This window comes from Oryx dammah, unplaced genomic scaffold, assembly GCF_014754425.2.
Source record: "Oryx dammah isolate SB20612 unplaced genomic scaffold, SCBI_Odam_1.1 HiC_scaffold_24, whole genome shotgun sequence".
NCBI classification, from domain to species: Eukaryota; Metazoa; Chordata; class Mammalia; order Artiodactyla; family Bovidae; genus Oryx; species Oryx dammah.
This window is the reverse complement of record NW_024070208.1, coordinates 35,905,543-35,927,245: the sequence shown is the minus strand read 5'-3', so window position 1 is coordinate 35,927,245 and position 21,703 is coordinate 35,905,543. Positions and strand designations below refer to the sequence as shown.

Here is a 21,703-nt window from a genome sequence, read left to right as displayed (position 1 = left end):
GTTCTGTGCAAACTTGGGGTCAGGCTGTACTCCCTCTGAAGATTTCAGGAGCCGCTCCCTCATCTGTCCTGCTTCGGGTGGTGGCCTCCCTCCTGTCTCTATCTCTGGTGTCACATGGCCTCCCTGGCTGTCTGTGTCTCCCCTGCGGTCACTGTTCATTCCTCTGGAGAAAGCCACGGTCATTTTGGGCTTCAAGGCCACCCTAATCCAGTGCAGCCTCATCCTCACTAATCACACCTGGAAATCTCTCTTTTCAAAGAAGGTCACATTCACAGGTCCTGGGGTGTAGGACTTCAGCATATCATCTGGGGACCCAGTTCAACCCACAGGAGTGTTCTTGGACAGGGCGACTCAATCTTACCAAGATGTCTGCTTCTCCCAATTTGGTCTCTAGATATAGAGCTGTCTCCATCTAAATCTCAGGAAGATATCTGTTGATACATTAACAAGAAAACTGATGATAAAACTTATACCAGGAAAAGAGCACTGGGGCAAAAGGCCCAGAATAGACAGCAAAATACTGAAGAAGAACAAAGTTGGAGGATGTTTGCCATCCAGCTTGAAAAGCTACGCTAAAGCTACAGAAATCAGGATAGTGTGGTGCTGGTTAAAGAATGGAAACACATGGAGAAGGAAATGGCAACCCACTCCAGTACTCTCGCTTGGAGAATCCCATGGAGGGAGGAGCCTGGTAGGCTACTAGTCCATGGGGTTGCAAAGAGTCAGACACGACTGAGCGACTTCACTTTCACTTTCACTTTCAATAAAAAGTTAAAAAAGAAAACTTTATTAAAAAAAAAAGAATGGAAACACAGATCAATGGAGGAGAACAGAGAGCTGGAGACAGACCCAGGTAAATGAAGTGAACTGAATTTTGATGAAGGAACAAAGGGAATTCAATGGAGAAAGGATATTCTTTTCAATAAATGGTTCTGAAACACCTGGACTTTCATATGCAAAAAAAAAAAAAAAGTGAAAAAGGAAGAAAGAAGAAAGAAGGAAGGAAAAACAAGGAATCTAGACACCTTTCACAGAAATAAATTCAAAATGGATCATAGCTCTAAATGTAAAATACAAAACTGTAAAACTTTAGAAGACAGCCTAGGAGATGAAATCTAAAGGTGACCTTAGGTTTGATAATGACTTTTTAGCTACAACACCAGGAGGATAGTCCAAGAGAGAAAACATGGCTAGGCTTATTGTTGTTTAGTCACTAAAGTGTGTCCAACTCTTTGTGACCCCCATGACTGTAGCCCCCCACGCTCCTCTGTCCATGGGATTCTCCAGGCAAGAATACTGGAGTATGTTGCCATCCCTTCTCCAGGGGTATCTTCCTGACCCAGGGATTGAAGCCGCATCTCCTGCATTGGCAGGCGGATTCTTTACTGCTAAGCAACCAGGGAAGCCCATTGCTAGGTTGCTGCTGCTGCTAAGTCGCTTCAGTCGTGTCCAACTCTGTGCGACCCCATAGACGGCAGCCCACCCGGCTCTCCCGTCCCTGGGATTCTCCAGGCAAGAATACTGGAGTGGGTTGCCATTTCCTTCTCCAATGCATGAAAGTGAAAGTGAAGTCATGTTCGAATCCTAGCGATCCCGTGGACTGCAGCCTACCAGGCTCCTCCATCCATGGGACCTTCCCAGCAAGAGTACTGGAGTGGGTTGCCATTGCCTCCTCCGTCCAGTTGCCAACTCAGCTAAGTTAGGGCTACATTAAAATTAAAAATATCTGCTCTGTGAAAGAGCTGGTAAGGGAAGGAAAGGACAGGCCACAGACCTTAACAGACCTCACCAAAGGAGACACACAGACGGCAAATAAGCACATGAAGAGATGTTCCACATTGTATATCATCAGGGAAATGCAAAGAAAAACAGCAGCGAGATCCCACTACACACCTATTAAAATGTCTGAAAATCCATGGGAAGTCCAAATGCTGGGGACGCTGTGTGGCAACAGGAACTCTCGCTCCCTGCTGGTGGGCATTCAAAACTTATAGACACTTTGGAAGGTGCTTTGGCAGTTTCTTACAAGTCTTACCACAGGAATCCAGCAACTGTGCTTGTGGCATTTACCCAAAGGAGTTGGAAAGTTATGTCCAGTTCAGTTCAGTTCAGTCGCTCAGTCATGTCCGACTCTTTGCGACCCCATGAATCGCAGCACACCAGGCCTCTCTGTCCATCACCAACTCCCAGAGTTCACCCAAACTCATGTGCGTCGAGTCAGTGATACCATCCAGCCATCTCATCCTGGGTCGTCCCCTTCTCCTCCTGCCCCTAATCCCTCCCAGCATCAGGGTCTTTTCCAATGAGTCAACTCTTCGCATGAGGTGGCCAAAGTACTGGAGTTTCAGCCTCAGCATCATAAAAACCTGCACACGAATGTTTGTAGCACTTTTATTCATAATGGTCAAAACTTGGAAGCAACCAAGATGTCCTTCAGTAGGTGATGGATAAATAAACTTTGGTGCATCCAGACAATGAAATATTATTTAGATGTGAAGCCATGAAAAGACATAGAGGAAACTTATGTGCACACGACTAAATGAAAGAAGCCAATCTAAAAAGACCAAGCACTGTATGATTCCAACTACATGACATTCTGGGAAAGGCAAAACTATGGAGACAGTAAAAAGATCGGTGGTTTCAGGGTTTGAGGGAGTGGGGGATGAACAGGTGGAGCACAGAGGAATTCCAGGCAGGCCTGCTTTGTATGAGATGATGATGGTGGATACATGTCATTGTCCAAACCTGTAGCAAGTCCAATGCAAGAGTGACCCCCAGTGTAGACCACAGACTCTGGGCAAGGATAACATGTCAGTGTGGGTTCATCCACTGTGTTAATAACAAGGGTATCATGTGTTGGGAGGATATTGAAATCGGGAGAAACTGCATAGGGGAGAGGTGGTATATGGGAACCCTCTACACTTTCTGCTCAGCTTTTTTGTAAGCCTAAACCTAGAAAAATAAAGTCTGTTCATTAAGAAAATCAATAAAGGAAAGCCCTGGGCTCTTTAACTTAAGATCTGGCATTAATTAACAGAAGAGTGTTCATTAACTAATAGCATTTGCTCACAAAAAATTTCAACAAACCATTGAAATGTTGAAACAGCTTGTTCTCCTAATAGACGTGTCTGTATCACATGATCCCCACAGAGATTTTCTTTTCCATTTGCTCAGCAAATAGGTGAGGACTCACCATGTTCCAGCCCTCACACAGGGCCCAGCGCGTGTGGAGCGAGGGCAGGAACCCTGCTGTGGCCCCCAACCGTCTCCCCTTCGGCCCCTTGGCCTCCTCTCACCCTCCTGTCTGTCGGAGGTGCCCTGGCCTCTGCACTCGGGATCCCTCCTTTGCGGATCTGTATGGTGGCCACTTAGAAGGTTTAGGGGCTTCTAATTTTATAGCAAACCAACACAACAGGAAGGGAGCAGACCAATGTCACATGTCTGGGTTCTCAAAGCATTATTGTCTGAGATGCAAAGAAGGTTCAGACAGTTACTCATCTACGCCCTGGGGCTGTTTGCAGAACCTGAGGGCACTTCAGCAGCTGGGCTGTCAGGGCCCACATAGCACTTGGACCCAGAGCCGCAGCTGTTTCACTTCGAGGCTCCCCCAGCAGTTCACAGCTCAGGCCATCCAGGCAGACGACCATCGGTCTCGTCCGGGAACAAGGCTGTGCCCACTGCTGCTCTGTTTCATCTTTGATGAAAACCTCTGCACGGCTCCGAGGAGAGTCAGGCATGTTGTCCAGCAGCATCTGGAGGCCTGGCATCTGACGGTCTCACAGCCGGTGACTGGTCACATCCTGGCATTGACGTCCCATTGGGGCCTGGAGCTTCCGGGGTCACAGCCTCCCCAGGCCCCAGTCTTTTCCCCAGGGGTCCAGCCTCCCCTTACTGGCTTCAGGGTGTCCCCGGGCCCTCCTCTCCCTAGGGGCAGCACGTTGATCTTGCCTCTGGTTTCTCTGTTCTCACCTTTCTGCTGACGGCATTCAGGCCCTCGTCACCTTTTTATTGGCTGATTCTTCTGTTCACTTCGCCTGTTTGAGGGTTCATGCATGTGGGTGGCGGGGCTCTAGGGACACTGGGGCCTGGACCCTCTGTCCACGGCTGGCCAGGGGCTGAGTAGGCGAAAGACGGGACCACCTTCTGGTGCCAAGGGGCCTCTGGAGGTGAGCGGCTATGGGCCCCAGGCCTGGGTGCTCACGTGGGCACCTCAGGGAGAGTTTCCAGCAGCAGAGCTGCCCCTGAGGGGGCCCCACCATGTCCCCACTGTGTCCCTGCTCCACCCCACCCATCCACCCCCCGACCTCCCACTGGACCTACCCCACTGGCCGTGGGAACACCTGTGGGGGGTGGCCCTCCCTGCACTTGGTGCTGGTCACTTGGCATCTCTGGGTGGAGCTGTCCCTGAGGTCTGGGTTTCACTTTCTTCATCTGGGAAACTCAGTCCTGCTCTCAGAGCTCAGTTGCTTTTCTTGGTTCTAGGAGTGAGAGTCATTTCCCTCTGACTATTCTGTGTGTTGTTCACACAGTTACTCTGCATTGAGGTCATTCGGTGATATGGGATGCTGAGAGTTTACTTACCTGTTTTTATGGGAAAAGACCCTTGAGGACAGAAATATCATTGCCTCTTCTAGTGCCCAGTATCCAGCACTCAGCACCCAGCACCCAGCACCCAGCGCCAGCCTCTGCCAGGTCAAGTACCTTGCCCACGGCAGGTTTTCAGGGAATTTTGTTCAGTGAGTGCCCACTTCTCTAACCGAGTACTAATTTTAGACTCTTCCTTTATTAAGAAAAGTTCTCTGCAGAGTTACCATCTATGGGTGGGATGTTGCTGCAAATTTTCTTGCATGTAACTAACATCTCGTGTCCTGTGATAGCTGACATCCAGGTCCACGGAGTTCAGTATGGGATAAGGAGTGACCCTGATGTGGTTTTTACCCTGCGCCAGGGGGACACAGTTCGGCCCCACAGAGGTGCCGCTAACATAAGTAGGCAGGTGTGGTTGAAAGGTGGGCCTATGCGGGCCTCACATGCTGCATGGGCCCAGGTGACCTTGAGGCAAAGCCTGGGTCTCCCCTGCATGTGTGACGGCCAACTCCGCTGGCAGCCCCAGGGCCCGCTGGCCGGGAGCCCCCCAATGTGGCTTCTCAGGGTCCTCAGCAGTGGAGGGGGGCCATGCGGTCGCACCACCTGCTGCCTTTGCCCATGGGTCCTGCAGCACCTTCACACATGGGAGCTCACTGCAAAACAGTTCCCAGATGAGGTCAATGTTTGCCATTACACAGGAGAAAACTCAAAGTTCAGAGACGGTCATTCATTTCTTCATTTCACAAGCATTTATTGGATGGCTGAGCCAGACACACAGGCAAGCACTTGCCCAGACAGGGGATGTGTCAGAATCCAGACTCCTCCTGATTCCCCACCCGAGTTCTTCCCACCACCTCATATGCCTGGAATGAAATGCCTGAAGAAATGGGGGTGGCAGGAATTCTCCCTTCTGTGAAGTGGAGCAGAGATGAGATGCTGGGAACAGAGGTGACTGGGAAAACGCGGACATGGTCCAGACATCTGTTGCCTTTGCAGGAGCCCCTGGGAGACTCCGGTTGTATGAGCTTAGCTCTTCTTCCAGTTTTTCACAAAATCAGGGCACCTCTCTTCTTGGTTCAGCTCATCTATGACATTGTTTCATCAGCTTCCTCAGTTGAGAGGTGCCCAGAAGGACAGCCACCTGTTCACCCTTCATTTCTGTCCTTTACAACCATCGCCACAGAACTGGCTGGGCAGGGCCGCTGGGAGTCCCCGACCCTGATTCCTCCAGGTACGGTGTTTGTCTCTGACTTGCTCATGTTTGTGGCGGCCTGTGTCCAGCAGTGAGCTGGAAATCTGGTCTTTCAGCTGAGCCAGCACTTTCTTAGGACTTGCAGACAAGTGTCACCCATGTATTGTTCAGGCATCGCTTTCACAGGTGCTTGTGTGCAGATAATGCACTAGCAGGTGAGTATTCTCAACTGATTTTAAGCCTCACTACAAGCTCAACATTCAGAAAATGAAGATCATGGCATCTGGTCCCACCACTCCATGGAAAATAGATGGGGAAACAGTGGAAACAGCATCAGACTTTATTTTTTTGGACTCCAAAATCACTGCAGATGGTGACTGCAGCCATGAAATTAAAAGACGCTTACTCCTTGGAAGAAAAGTTATGACCAACCTAGATAGTATATTCAAAAGCAGAGACATTACTTTGCCGACTAAGGTCCATCTAGTCAAGGCTATGGTTTTTCCTGTGGTCATGTATGGATGTGAGAGCTGGACTGTGAAGAAGGCTGAGAGCCGAAGAATTGATGCTTTTGAAATGTGGTGTTGGAGAAGACTCTTGAGAGCCCCTTGGACTGCCAGGAGATCCAGCCAGTCCATTGAGGAGATCAGTCCTGGGATTTCTTTGGAAGGAATGATGCTAAAGCTGAAACTCCAGTACTTTGGCCACCTCATGGGAAGAGTTGACTCATTGGAAAAGACTCTGATGCTGGGAGGGATTGAGGGCAGGAGGAGAAGGGGACAACAGAGGATGAGATAGCTGGATGGCATCACTGACTCAATGGACGTGAATCTGAGTGAACTCCGGGAGTTGGTGATGGACAGGGAGGCCTGGCGTGCTGCGTTTCATGGGGTTGCAAAGAGTCGGACACGAATGAGCGACTGAGCGACTGAACTGAACAATACTTGAGATGCAATGTGATCCCTAGTCTGTGGTTGAGGGTTAAGTGGTGTGACCATAGCTCATAAATGGCAGAGCAGAATGTGAGCTCCTGTCTCCCGGCCTCGGGGCAGGACCCCAGGCATCACATGGAAGATTCTTAGTCTGGAGCCCATGCTCTGCCAGCAAAGCCACAAGGATGGGCTTCTGGTCCCTGAGCTCCACGTGACCATACACAAAGCTTGTGGTCACATGTGTCTTTCTCAGGAAGACTTTGTAGCGTTAACTAGATTCTCAGAGAGACCCATGGCCGCAGGGAAATGGGTAGCGGGTCGTGACACCAGGTCTGCATGACTGCTCTTCTTGTCTGCCCACTGAGCTCCTGGAGAAGACCAGCTCTTTCCTGCCTAAGTTTCAGGCCTTTTGAAGTCTTGGAAATGTAGCATCAGGTTTCACTTACCATGTGAGTAATTCCGCCCAAACCCCAGGAGATGGTGGAGGAGCCTGGTGTCCTTCAGGGCTTGGGGTCGCAAAGAGTCAGACACGACTTAGCGACCGAACAACTCTGCCCAGTCAACTTCTATGAGGTTGGTCATAAATACTTCTAGTGACAACTGGTTTTTCTCTGTCATCTGTGATGCAGTGTGGACCCAGACTCAGGTGAAGGGGATGTAGTAATGTTTGAGGGTAAATGTTGTAGCCATGAAAGATTGTCCCTCTTGGAGGCTTTTTACACCCTCTCCTTGGAAAGCTGACCCTTGACTCCGCTTCCTAAGATGAGCGGCCACAGTCAGCATGAAGCCCACCTCTGGTCCAGGTCTCTTCCAGTCACCCCTTGTCCCCCCCATCCTCTGGGTGCTACTCACCAGACCAGCTCTGACCTGCCCTGTCAGAGCAACGAGAGCCGTATGACCCAGGGTCACTGCCCCAGCTCTTGATCACAAAGCTGTGCCGGGCAGACAGCATCTGGGGGCCGATCCCCTGAGGAGACACCGGGGAGGTGGCCAGCTCAGGAAGAGTGACAGGTTTGTGGACTGTCTGAAGGTGACTGGGCAGAGGAAGGACCAGCCCCCGGTGCAGAGCTGCTCAAAGCCTGGCTGTAACGCCGGGCCCGGTGCCCCCACCCCTCACCCTGGGCAGAGCACCTGGGCCTGGCCGCCCCCTGCTTCACTGGGGTGACACGGGCCCCAGCTCACATCTCCGGGGCTGTTTGCCCTGCTTTTCTGTAGTATGTGGAGCGACTATGTCAGTGGATATTTGAATTTTAAAAGGAGAAATTGAAAAGAATAAAAACCTGCATTTTATTTCTAATAAGCCAACTGTGTGGGCCCCGGCAGAGGGCTGGGGAGGTGGCTGAGCTGGTGGGTTTGGATGACCCTGGTGCCCGGCAGGTCCCCATGTGCCTCCCTGCCACTCCATCTTCCCACCCTAGGACAGAGGCTCTGTTCATGGACATGAACCCAGAGGCATTTAGTCATTCAGTGACGACTTCCTCTTCAGAGTGGTCTGTGGAAGGAATAGAGCTTGTCAAGGAGGGAAATGTCTTTAGAACTTCTATTAGCCTTATTGCTCAAGTTACACCTCCTGAGTAGCAAACACGCCAAATCTCGGTGGCTTAAAAATCCACTGGTTTTTTATTTCTTGTGATTCTGTGGGTTCTGGGCTTCCCCAGTGGCTCAATGGTAAAGAATCTGCCTACACTGCGGGAGACACCAGAGATGCGGGTTTGAACCCTGGGTCGGGAAGACCCCCTGGAGAAGGGAATGGCAACTCACTCCAGTATTCTTATGGGGAAATCCCATGGACAGAGGACCCTGATGGGCTACGGTCCATGATGTCACAGAATCGGACACGACTGAAATGACTGAGCACACTGTGGGTTCCATCCATCTCACGTGGGGTATCCTGTGCAGCTTGTCCAGCAGGAGCTGAGCCAGGGCCAACCTTCCCAGGCAGCCTCCTCCCCTGTGAGGCTCTCTCCTTGTGGGGTTCATCCTGAGCCCCGTCAGGCCCCCTGGATGCCCAGGCCCGGGTGTTGGTTCTGCTGGACTTGCCTGGCATGGCCACGGCCCCGCTTCAGCCCACCGCAGGTCTCTGTCTCTGGAGCTGTGCTGGTGCAGGTGGACAGGGCACAGAGCCCGTCTACACAGTCACCCTGTGCGATTTACACCTGAGGACCCCTATCTGAGACCAGGACAGGGACGAGCCCGACGTCCCTTCAGGAGTGAGAGAGGACCCTGGGCTCTCCCTCCTGACCCGGGCCCCGCGGCCATGGAAGCGGCTCCTGGAAGAAGCTTCACCAGCAAGGGACCTAGGTCTTGAAAATGTCTGAATGTGTCTCTGCATCCAGGCTGCTCACTCAGAAGTGGCTGAGCTGGAGAAGCACCACCCGATCCAGTGAGGAATTACGTTCCCGCGTGGCTCAGAGCTGACGCTGAGTAAACATGGACGCGAGTGCGGCCTGAGCGGGTGTCCAAGTCCCCAGTTGCGGTCCCAGCTCCCTTCATGAGAACAACGGTCTGGGGGTCCCCTCTGGGCCCTGATGCGGTCACCAGCTCCCTGTGGGTAAATTCTGCTGCCCCGTTCTGGTTTCTGGTCAAGCTCTGTTCAGAAAGATGCTGGGAAGAGGAAGCTTTGAAGTGAAAACTTTTTATCTTTAAATTTTTTCCCCTTAAACGAGTCTCCCCAGTTTTTCTTTCATTTCTCTCTCACCTTGTTCTCCCCGTTAAACACTGTCACCCCCACCATAGAAGCGAGTCGTTTCCTTAAATCTGATCCATTTATTCAGTTCCCTTTTCTGCACTTTCACAGCGGGCAGGTCACCTCTCCCTGAGTGACTCTCAGGATTTTCCTTCTTTTTCTTTTGACATTCGTTCTCGTGAAGAGAGTGCTTTCACAGGGCTGAGCTCAGCCTCTCACTTTCACGAGATCAGGGATCTTAAAAACATTTTCTTGGAGCCTCAAAATGTTCTGTGCATTTTTCACAGCAGTGACATTTCTGTAGGATTAAACATTTTGCCCTTTGTTTCTTTCCCTGGAGAGTTTGTTTTTGTTGCTTTGGGTTTTTTTTTCTGTTTTGTTTTTATTGAGGTGTAGTTGACATCTAACATCATATAGGTAACAGGTATACAATATAGTGATTCGATATTTGTACATTCTGTGGAATGATCACCCCAGTTAGTCTAACGAACGTTGATCAGCATCCATATTACAGAATTTTGTTTTTTTCCTTGTGAGGAGCACTTTTAGGGTCTATTCTTAGCAGCTTTCACATATGCATACAGAATTATTACCTACAGCCGCCATGCTATATGTGGCATCCTCATGATTTGTTTATTATATAACTACAAGTTTGCAGCCTTTGACTCCCTTTTGCTCACGCCCGACCCCTACTATCCCCTCTAGCCACCATCCATCTGTGTTCTATGTCTATGAGCTCTGTGCCTGTCTGCTATTTGAAGTGAGGTCACACAGTGTTTGTCTTTGTCTGACTTACTTCACTGAGCATAATGCCCTTGGGGTCCACCCTCGTGTGGCAAATGGCAGGATCTCAGTCTTTGTGGCTGAACAAATACTGTCCCATTGTGTGGGTAACACATCTTTATCCATTCAAACACTGATGGACATTTATGCTATTTTTCCAGATCTTGGCTGTTGTAAATAATTCTGCAGTGAACTTGAGGGTGAAGATATTTTTAAGTTACTGTTGTGTTTTCTTCTGATAAATATCCAGAAACGGACTTGGAGAGTTTTTTATAAGTGTGCTGACTGTTCATTCATTAACTCAGGAACAAGGATTTACCAGGTCATCTCTGTTGGCTCAGACAGTAAAGAATCTGCCCGCAATGCAGGAGACGCAGATTTGATCCCTGGGTCAAGAAGATCCCCTGGAGAAGGGAATGGCAACCCACTTCAGTGTTCTTGCCTGGAGAATCCCATGGACAGAGGAGCCTGGCGGGCTACAGTCCTTGGGGTCACAAAGAGTTGGACATGACTGACACTTCCTGTCTCCTGAACACAGGGTTATAGTCGTGACTAGATAGACGAAGCCCATGGAACTCATTATTTTGTATTCCGAGATGGTGAGTAACCGTTGCCTGAAATCTTATGGTTTCTCAGTTTTCTGACAATCGTGTAGATGTAGCTGGCAGCTCCTGTCCATTTTGCTCTAAGTTGGTGTCGTGAGCCACAACCAGGAATGATGAAGTTTTAGGCAATGAAAAACAATGGGTCCCTGGGAACCCCAGGCAGGGGTGTGAGGAAGGGTCAGCAGTTTAGTTAAACGACAGTGTTTTAAGTGAATGCTTTGTAACTGCTTCATCACTACGCCCACTTAGAGCTGGACATCCTTTCGTTCAGCAGATGGATGGCAGGGTGATGGTGGGTGACAGGACAGAGAGCCAGCAGTGGCAGGAAGAGTTGGGATGAGTGGCCGCAGGCACTACGGCCAGTCTACTAGCCCTGCCTGCTTCCTGAGGTTTTTGCCTGACGGTTTCAACAGAAAATCACCCCAGCCCCCACCCCCTTCTCCTCAGGCACCTTCTCAAGCTGCCAGCTCTGTTGGTTCACAGCATCCTCGGTGGGTCACAAACCCTCGGGGACACGAATCCTTGTTCTCTCTCTGCTCTGTGCCTGTGACCACATCCGATGTTCGCCGGGGCTCATTCAGCTCAGGATTCCACCAGCTCCTGAGAAATATATCATAGCATCGTCTGGACACCAAGAATTGCCCTAAGTGACGGCCTTTGGGGATGCTAGTAACCACGGGCTCTTGGGTGGGGCTCAAAGTCTTAAATTTCATTCAGTTGTTCATATGGAGACAGGATGCTGCTGTGTGAATAAGAAAGATGTGAATTGCTGCCATGGAGCACCTGACAATCCCAAATTCATAGGGACAAGAGCTCAGGATGAAGTCTTCCTGGTTTCCCCAAACCCCTTGTTTAGGGCCCGTAGATGGGAAAAAGGGAGGAGGGAGAAAATGGCCTGAGCAGTGTAGACAGCTGACCTGGGTGTTTCAGGTCAGAAACCATCCCTTCTTAAGTTTTCCTAAACTCCTAAATGTTGGCTCAAAACTCAACATCCAGAAAACTAAGATCATGGCATCCAGTCCCATTACTTCATGGCAAATAGATGGGGAAACAGTGACAGACTTTATTTTGGGGGGCTCCAAAATCACTGCAGATGGTAACTGCAGCCATGAATTTAAAAGATGCTTGCTCCTTGAAAGAAAAGTTATGACCAACCTCGATAACATATTAAAAAGCAGAGACATTACTTTTCCAACAAAGGTCTGTCTACTCAAAGCTATGGTTTTTCCATTAGTCATATATCAATGTGAGAGTTGGACTCTAAAGAAAGCAGAGCACAGAAGAGTTGATACTTTTGAACTGTGGTGTTGGAGAAGACTCTTGAGAGTCCCTCGGACAGCAAGGAGATCCAACCAGTCCATCCAAAAGGAATTCAGTCCTGAATATTCATTGGAAGGACTGATGCTGAAGCTGAAACTCCAATACTTTGGCCACCTGATAGGAAGAACCGACTCATTGGAAAAGATCCTGATGCTGGAAAAGATTGAAGGCAGGAGGAGGAGATGAGAGAGGATGAGATAGATGGATGGCATCACCGACTCGATGGACATGAATTTGAGTAAACTCTGGGAGTTGGTGATGGACAGGGAGGCCTGATGTGCTGCAGTCCGTGGGGTCGCGAAGAGTCAGACACAACTGAGTGACTGAACTGAACTGAATTTAAATTCCTCTCCATCATGAAAACAGGTTAAAGGCGTAGTTGTCAGAGGTCTTGTGTTTCAAACCCGTTATTAAGTCAGAAGCCATCAGCAGTGACCCAGCTCCTCGCTCCTCGGGGGCTGTGGTGGGCGGGACTGTGTGCCTGAGAGGTCCTGCTTCCCGGGTCTTTCTCATTTGGGACCAGACCCTTGCAAAGTGTCCTAGTAAATCTACATCCATTATTTAAATTTGTAAAATACAGGGTTTAACTGTATTTCATACTGTTTAACTAAATTCTGACTAAAGTACTATTTTGAAAAATTTATCCAAATAATAAGTGTACACAGTTTAAGGACTCAAGTAGAACTAAAAGGCTTTCAAGGAAATAACTCAGTCTTCCGCCCGCCCCTCTACTCATGGCAGCGCTGTGCCCTGAAGGCAAGCAAAGCCCTCGTTTCTGACCGTGACCCCCCCCACCTCACTCCCACCCCTGCTCTGGTCTCTAAACAATGTGCTTCTTCTGCTGTTTCCTGATCTGGGTCTTCTGCCTGCTTCTGTAGTATTTGGAGGGCTGGCTTCTCCTTACATGGGTGGCTCCCACCCAGCACCCATCCCTTCCTCCTTCCTCATAACAAATCCACATTTCATATTTTGGTAAAATAAATACTGGTCCCACAGGGGCTTCCCTGGAAATTCAGTGGTGAAGGCTCTGTGCTTCCACTGCAGGGAGGCGGGGGTTCCATCCCTAATCAAGGGACTAATATCCCACAAGCCTCTCGACAATAAACAAAAACAACAAGACAACAAAACTGGTTCTTGTGTTAACTACAGAGAAAATCACTTCTGGATGGAGTTTGCTGTTTACAGTCCTTCTGCCACCTCCCACCCTCAAAGCCACAGGGCCCACACTTCCTTTCGCCAGGTTCTCTGTGTGTCTATTGTTCAGTTTTCCCTGCTCTTCCACGCGCCTGTCACATGCTCGGGAGTAGCCGTTGGAGTGGACGTGGTTCTGATCCCTCTGCTCCATTGGCTCCTTGCTCCCCACCCCCATCTGGACAGTCCCGCAGGCCTGCCCGCTGCTCCTCCTGTATTGGGCTCCTGCTTCCTGGAGTCTTGTCTCGTATCTTCTTTGCTTCACCCCCTCATTTTGCTGGAGTGCCTCCTCCAGCAGGTTCTTGAGAACGGGGTGGGGGCGCTCCTCAGCCTGACCTATCAGCTGTCACGCCTGTCCTGCTTGCTTTGTTCTCATTCACAGAACTGGCCTTGACGGTGGGGAGGAGCTGAGCTCTTCCCTAGGCACATGTGCGTCAGGACTCCGTCCTCTGGGCCATGACCCTGAGAGTTTGTCGGGGGCGGGGGTGAGGCCGCCTTGGAATGTAGACATTCGCCGCCTCTGGGAGGTGATGCAACCGGAGTCTGGGCTTAAGTGATGACTGATAATCAGAGCCTGGAAACCAAGTCTGAATTGGACTGTCCGCTCCACCAGCCAATACCCCAGCATCTCCAAACAGACAGACTAGATCCAGGGCCATGGGGCGACTAGGACAGGCTTTGGGGAAGAGGTGAGGACAGGCAGGTGGTGAAGAGAAGGGGAGTGCGGTTCCAGGTAGTGAGTCACGGCTGCAGGTGACGGTGACAGAGATGTGGAGAAGCAGCGGGTGGAACAGCGGGGGTGGGTGGGAGACAAGCTGACCGGGAAGGTGACGATCAGGGTCCCAGCAGGTGCAGGTAGCCCCTCCCCGACTCCCTCTGACCTCAGCCCATGACCCTCCTGAGAAAGGTTGCTGGGCTGAAAGAAGTATCTTCAAAGTGCTATTTGGAGGATTCAATGACTTATCACAAATGAGCAAAGCCCTTGTGTGTGTGTGTCTGGTCAGTCTTGTCTGACTCTGCAACCCCATGGATCGTACCTGCCTGGCTCCTCTGTCCATGAGGATTCTCCAGGCAAGAATTTTAGCGTGGGTTGGCCATTTCCTCCTCCAGAGAATCTTCCTGACTCAGGGATCAAACCCATGTCTCTTGTGTCTCCTGCATTAGCAGGCGGGTTCTCTACCACTGCACCACCTGGGAAGCCTAAGAAAAGCCCTTAATAAAGTACAATTCTTTCCAGTCTCGAAAAATCAATGGTGATTGCAAAAGACCTTGAATGCTGATCTGAGGAACACTGTTTACAGGCAAAGCGGGAATGGAAGGTCCTTCTTCTGGGGGAGTGGCAGGCAGTCCCAGGACAGAGCCGACCTCCTGGCCTCTGTGGCCGGGCCTGCCCAGTGGCCAGCGGATCCTGCTGCATCTGCGCTGGGCCCTGTCAATTCCCAGTGAGGGAGGAGATAGATGGGCTCCAGGTTGGAAATTTATAGTCAACCAGCCTCCTCTTTGCATTCCCTGATATAAGAGGTAGATGAGCTCCAGTTGAAGAAGTAACAACCAACAAAAACATGTAAATAGCCTATCCTTGTCTCTTGTTAAACACCTCCAGGGGAGTAATCATGGCAAGGACAAAGAAAGGAAAAAATCCTGTCTGATAAGGAAGACAGGCCCAGAAAGGCTCTTTTGAGTCAAAAGTCAGAGGATAATTCCAGGCCACAAGTCTTGCTCTTCCCAGAAGCCTTCACTTCAAGATCCATCGTGGCGAGGGTATGCGTGTGCATCCCAAGGGAGGGTCCTGAGACAGTAGGGACAAAGCAAGGTAATTGGCTTAAGGGAAGACACAGACCCAGAAAACTGACCTTTTATATAGGATTTAAACTTTCCAAAGGCATGACTCTCTCTCTGAACTCACCCATGTGTCTTTTGGCAAGTACTTTTCTTTCCAATAAACTTCTTTACTCTGTACCTTCTGCCTCATTGACTGAGTTCATTCTTAACTAGGCAGGCAAGACTAGGGACCCTAGCCCTAACTGCTGGCACCTGTGGTCCAGTGATTAGGACTCTTGGTCTAGGAGACTAAGACCCTGCTTCTAGCTACCGCTTGCTGTTGCTAGCTGCAAGCTGCCACTTACTACCGTGTACATCCAAAATCACCAGGAGGGAGCCCAGTGGAAAATTTTGAGCTGCAGTGAGAAATCGTGTATGGTCTTGGAAACTGAAGATGTTCCTTTAAAAGAAAAAAATCAGTGCTTTTTAAAGTCAAGTGACAGCATTGACCATTATCTGCTCTTCTCTCCTGCCAGCTCTCAAGTTTTCTTGGGATGTTATCAGGGCAAGGATCAGAACAATGCTTGCTTCTGTTTTGTTTTTAACCTGAATCATGAGTGACCAATTGGCAGACGTAGGCCGAGCAAGAAGGCTTCTCTGATGCTGGACTTTTGCAAAAACGTAGAGGCTTGCCAGTGTCCGCGTATTTCCTTGTCTTTCCCCAGGGAAGGTCCTTTCTGCATTTGGTTGTCAAGGGCCACTGAAGATTGTTTGGGAACTTGACCGCTGTGGCCACATCCTGGCAGAATTTCTTGCCGACTGTTACTTATTATTCTACAAAAATCAAACAAGCGAAAGCTGTCTCTCTCCAAAACAAACCCCCAAACCCAAACACACACACATGGCCCACAAACACACACACACACACACACACACAGTGACCCACAACTCTGCTATGGTTGGTGCTGAGGAGGACGTGTCTTAAACGGCAAGCACAGCCTTCACTGGACTGTGGGACCATTGGTACATTTCTCTTCTTGAAAGAGGGACTCCAGTTAAAAATGAACATTTTGGGGGTCCCCTTTTATCCAGTTTAGTTTTCAGGGGTCTGGTGGGGTCATCCAGGGACTGGTTCTCATCTTCATTGTGTAGAGCTCACGCCCCCTTCCCGTTTGACCTTACACCTGCTTCCTGGCGATTCATGACCCTCTGGTCCCCACTGGGGGCTTCTGGGGGCTAGGCTGCATGGTCTTCAGCTTTCTGCTGAGGTTGAGGAACCTGAGTCCATCAATGGGAGACCACCTGCACTATGAAGACCAGTGGAGAAGCATGAACATGCTGTGGGGCAGAGGGGGTAACAACAAGTTGATGACACCTGACATTTATCCAATGTCTGCTGTGTTTGGGCTGAAGCCTTGTTCATCTTTGTCTCATTTAACCCTCAGCAATCCCTTGGTGGCTCAGACGGTAAAGCATCTGCCTACAATGTGAGAGACCTGGGTTCAATCCCTGGGTCGGGAAGATCCCTGGAGAAAAAATGGCAAGCCACTCCAGTACACTTGCCTGGAAAATCCCATGGACTGAGGAGCCTGGTAGGCTACAGTCCATAGGGTCACAAAGAGCTGGACACCACTGAAGCAACTTAGCACAACCCTGTGAAGTATATCCGGATTCCCACTTTACCAATAAAGTGAGGATCTGAGGCTCAACAACCTGCCCAAGGTTAGGGAGCCACTACTTTTTAAAAAAAACTTTCAGGGACTACCCTGGTGATCCAGTGGTTAAGACTTTGTCTTCCAATGCTGGGGGTACAGGTTCTATTCCTGGTCAGGAAACTAAGGTCCCATATGCTTTGGGCCTAAAAAATCAAAACATAAAACAGAAGGAACTTCATGCTGATGTTTGGCAGAAACCAACACAATACTGTAAAGCAATTACCCTTCAGCGAAAAACAAATTTAAAAAAAAGAAGCAACATTGTAACAGATTTAATAAAGACTTAACAAATGATCCACATCAAAAGTATCTTTTAAAAAATTCCAACTAAGTCAACGTTTTTAGTCATAATATTATATAGTCTTCCTGGTGAGACCCACATCTATGGATTCTCCTGGGTTAGCTTCCATTCCATGGATAGTTGGATGAAAAAGGCTGTCATTCTCATTTTCACACATAAGAACTCTAAACTGTGCCTTTAAGAGGGTGTGTGATGGCATTTAGTTGTTGATAAATACAGTCTTGTATTTAACACAGATCTTTTCCTCTTTTGCATTTTTCTGACCTCTCTGATGACTGTTTTGCTTAGAGAAGCTCTGAGTCAGCAGCATTTCCGGGGACCTGCAGGATGAACTCCAGTTGGAGTGGGAAAAGGAAGACTTACAGTCCTGTTCCTTGCCTGAGCTCGCCATTCCACATCAGCAGGGCGAGAAGACCAGCTCTTCTGCAGGAAACAGCCATCAGGGCTGCTCATCCCAATTCAGGAGCCACTGGCCACGGTGGTTGAGTTACATTTAAATTCATAAAATAAAATAAAACAGAAACCCAGTTCTCAGCCCCACCAACCACACAGCGAGGCCTGATCCCCCACGTGGCCGGAGGTGCCGCACGGGCAGCTCAGATGTGGAATGTCCACCTGACAGAGTCTGCTGGACGCCTGCCCATGCCAGCTGCCCCGCACCAGGCCCCACGGCCACGGCCATGGCCACGGCCACGGCCACGGCCACAGCCGCTTACGGAGCTGGGGCAGACCCAGTTTCTGACACCTGGAGTTCATTTTCCTAGAGATAAGTCTACACAACTTCATATAAGAGAATGAGACATGGTCTTTTTTTTCAGGGCGGAGAATCAATTAGCAAGATAGACATGAAACTGGGGCAACAACAGGTGATTTTTATTAATTGCCATAACCATTTATTTATTTCTTAGAATTTTGTGTAATGCGAGTTATTTTAGTTTTTGTTTAATGAATGTGATTAATTTATTACAGAGGATCTGTTTTTTGCTCCATTTTGTGAGCTCTGTGAATCACTGATTACACTTTAAGTTTCAAAGGTAGATTGTTGCTTTTCTGTATCTAATATTTTTGTTAAAGGAAAACCTTCCCTCTAGTAGGAACACGGATTGACCAGGTCTGGATGATGAGAGGCTTGGCTCATTAAACACAGGAGGCGTCTGCAGCTGGCAAGCCTGGTCTCTCCACTTTCACAAAGTCTGTGCCCAGGGCCCCCATGTGCTCTGCAGTACCCTGAGGTGGGAACCCCAAAAGGTGCATGGGGGCTCTCTCTAGTTGCGGCGAGTGGGGTACTCTTCACCACATGTACTCTTCCCTGGTTGAGTTTCACCAAGATGAATCCAAACTCCCAGGTTTGTGAGTCACTGGTGGGAAGTCAGTGGCAGGGCCGGGCCTGGATCCGCACAGACTCAGAAGGATAGGGAACCAACCGGACAGGAGGACACTGTCACCCAGGCCAGGAGGTGAGGGGGCAGGCCCCATCCTGAACCCCAGATGCCCATGAGTCTAGGCGGCTGCTCATAGGAGGCGGTGTAGCCATGGAGAAGGAAGTTGGCTGATCCAAGGAGTGGAGGTAGGGGGAGGGTCCTGGGAGAACAGAGGGCTCCTGGAGCGTGTCTGCCCACTGCAGGCAAGAAGGCACCTCTGTCACCAGCCCCTGTGGCTGTCGGGCTCGGGAGCAGGGGCACTGGCAGCTGCTGGGCAAGGGAGGCGGGGGGTCACGGGCCTGAGGAGAGTCCTGATGGTTCAGGGGGAGGGAGGAGAAGGAGCCCTCCCTAAGAAAGGGCTGCTGGGGACCCTTAGCTCAGTTCCTTAAGCTGAAGGACTGAGTGTACCTCTCCTCCTGTGACCCAGGCAACCTGTGGCAGGATGAGAAAAGAGAGAGGACGAATCAGACCAAGACCGCCTGAACTCAGGCTGGAGGTGCGGGGAGCAGGGACGGGGCGGAGGGGGGCTGGTGCTGCTGAGAGAGCTGCAGAAACGGGGCTTCACGGGATCTGGGCCGGGGAGACGAGGGAGGGCAGCAGGGCCCCTGAAGGGAGAGGCATGCAGTGGCGCAGTGGACACGCAGGGAGGAGAAGGATGTGGTCAGAGGTGGAGTGTGGACAGTTACGGGAGCTGGGAAGTGTGGGTGGTGTAGAGCGGCCCCACTCGCCACGACTAGAGAAAGCTGCATGCAGCAACGAAGACCCAGGGAGGGCAGCAAAAAGTAAGTGAACAGTGTAGTGTTTGCACACAACCCCCACATACATGCCTGCACACTGTGAGTCATCTCTGCATTTCTTACAATCTTAATACAACGTACACGTTGTGTGGACAGTTGCTAGAGCACAGAAAATTCAAGTTTTGCTTTTTGGAACTTTCTGGAATTTTGGGGGTATATTTATGATTCAGTTAGTCGAATTCAATGATGAGGAACCCATAGATATGAGCACCAACTGCATATTAACACCACTGAACTATATACTTAAAAATGGTGAAGATGGTCAATTTTGTTTTGCGTATTTTTTTTCTCACCACGCACACAAACCAAAAAAAAAAAAAGCAAAACCAAAAATTCTTAGAGGCCACTGGGATTAAGCACCTTTTGCTCTTACCCTTGGGAATCAAATCTATTATCTTTTTTTTCCTGCACATTTTCCCTGGGTGTTAGTTAATTGAACCTCAGAGCCACAGACTGTCAGGGATCACTACATAAACTTGCTTTATGTGTGTTTTGTTTAAAGACACCTAATTCATGTATATTCAACAATATACTGTTAGTTCACTCACAGTCAACAGCGCTGTAACTGCAGCCTGAGCAAATCATACCTGACACGGTTTTCTCCCTAAGATACCTCATAGCTTTTATTTAGGACACCATACATTGATTTAACCCTACACTTTGGGACCATTTTAAAAGCAAAATTACTCCTCCCCTCAAAAAAAGAATTAACCAGAAATGTAAAAATGTGACTCTAAATAGTCTTTGAAAAGGATACTTGCTACAGTTCAAGAGAAGGAACAAGAAGGCAGCACCCAACCTTGTCTGACCTCAGCTGGGAATGTGCATTAGGTGACTCAAATTTTTGCCACAAACATTGATTTTGGAGTTAGAAAGAAATTTTAGCAACTAAGCAAGCTTGCAAATTGCAAAATCCACAAATCAAGGACAATTGACTGTTCTGGGAATGGGTCCAACAAGAGGTGTTCAAGACCCTTTAAACCTTCCTGAAAGGAGGTGAAAATGAGATCTAAGAAGAATATCCCACGATCTTGAGCAGAAAACGCAATATGATAAAGGTTTCAGTTCTCCCCAGAGGAACACAATGCAAGCCCAACACAGTTTTTCACGGAAATTGAAAGGCTGGTTCTAAAATGTATATAGGAATGCAAAGCATCAACAATAACCAGGATCCTCCTGAAGAAGCCACAATTGTGTCAGACGTTATAGACTGCTGTATGTATGCTCTCTCAATTAATCCTTATGGCAAAAGAGTCATTCCCTGTTTTACATATGAGAACACTGAGGTTTGCAGAGGTTAGTGACTCACCCGGGGCACACAGGAGGGGCAGGTGGCACCTGCAACACCCTGGTAAGTTCCATATTTCTCACTCACTCACACACACACACACATACACTTACACACACACACTCACTCACACACACATGGAGATGGGGGGCACCAGCTCACATCCGTCAGGGCTTGTGTGCTGTGCTTAGTCGCTCAGTCGTGTCTGACTCTTTGCAACCCCATGGACTATATCCCTCTAGGTTCCTCTGTCCATGGGATTCTCCAGGCAAGACTACTAGAGTGGGTTTCCTTGCCCTCCTCCAAGGGATCTCTCTGACCCAGAGATTGAACCCAGGTCTCCTGCATTGTAGGCGGATTCTTTACCATCTGAGCCACCAGCGAACCCCTTGAGCTCCTTCATTTTAGACCGGAAGCTACAGGAGAAGCGAGTCTGGACCAACCTTGGGGCAGATTTGAGCCTCTAGCCCAGCGTCGGTCCTGGTTCAGTGGGTCTCCGCGGGCTGTCGTGGTCTCAGCGTGACGTGGTCTGCATCCTCCTTGGTCTTTCATCGCTTTTCTGATGTATTTTGTTGTGGTCAAGTTCCTTTAACTGCTCTGCCCTTCAATTTCTGTAAAATGGAAAGAATCATTCCTAAACCCATGGGTGGTTTGAAGATTAAATTAAATAACACTCAGATCACAGTGTCTGAACCTGGAGAAGCATTCAACAAACGTCAAGGACTAGTATCATTTATCATTTAAATGCATCATTTAGAACCACAATTGTGTAAGACATTATAGATGGCTGTACACAGGCCCTTTCAGTTAATCCTTACAACAAAGGAGTCATTCCTTGTTATACATATGAGAACACTGAGGTTTGCAGAGGTTAGTGACTCACTCGGGGCACACAGTAGCAGCAACATGGTGGTGAGTTCTCCTTGGATTCTGCTTCTTTGCCATCTTCTTTTCCTCACAGGAGCCCTCAATCAAGTGTAGCCCTATGAAGTGCACTGCCCTTGCTTCGGCCCACGGAGGCATCCTGCTGTCTTTCCTCCGCCCTGTTTTCTCTGTGTGTCGGGACTTACCCTATATAGCTCTTTATTCTTGCCTTTTTAATTTAACATTATAATGTTAGCACA

At 49.3% G+C, this 21,703-nt stretch overlaps 1 long non-coding RNA gene across 1 annotated transcript; it reads right to left on the bottom strand.

Annotated features, from left to right (window-relative positions):
- Nucleotides 1-7,974: 7,974 nt before the first annotated feature.
- LOC120882972 lies at nucleotides 7,975-21,265 on the bottom strand. Its single transcript, XR_005725628.1, has 3 exons — nucleotides 21,023-21,265; nucleotides 9,107-9,315; nucleotides 7,975-8,203 (listed from the first exon to the last, which is right to left on the bottom strand). It is a non-coding gene; the product is annotated as an uncharacterized LOC120882972 (long non-coding RNA).
- Between the last annotated feature and the right edge of the window lie 438 nt (nucleotides 21,266-21,703).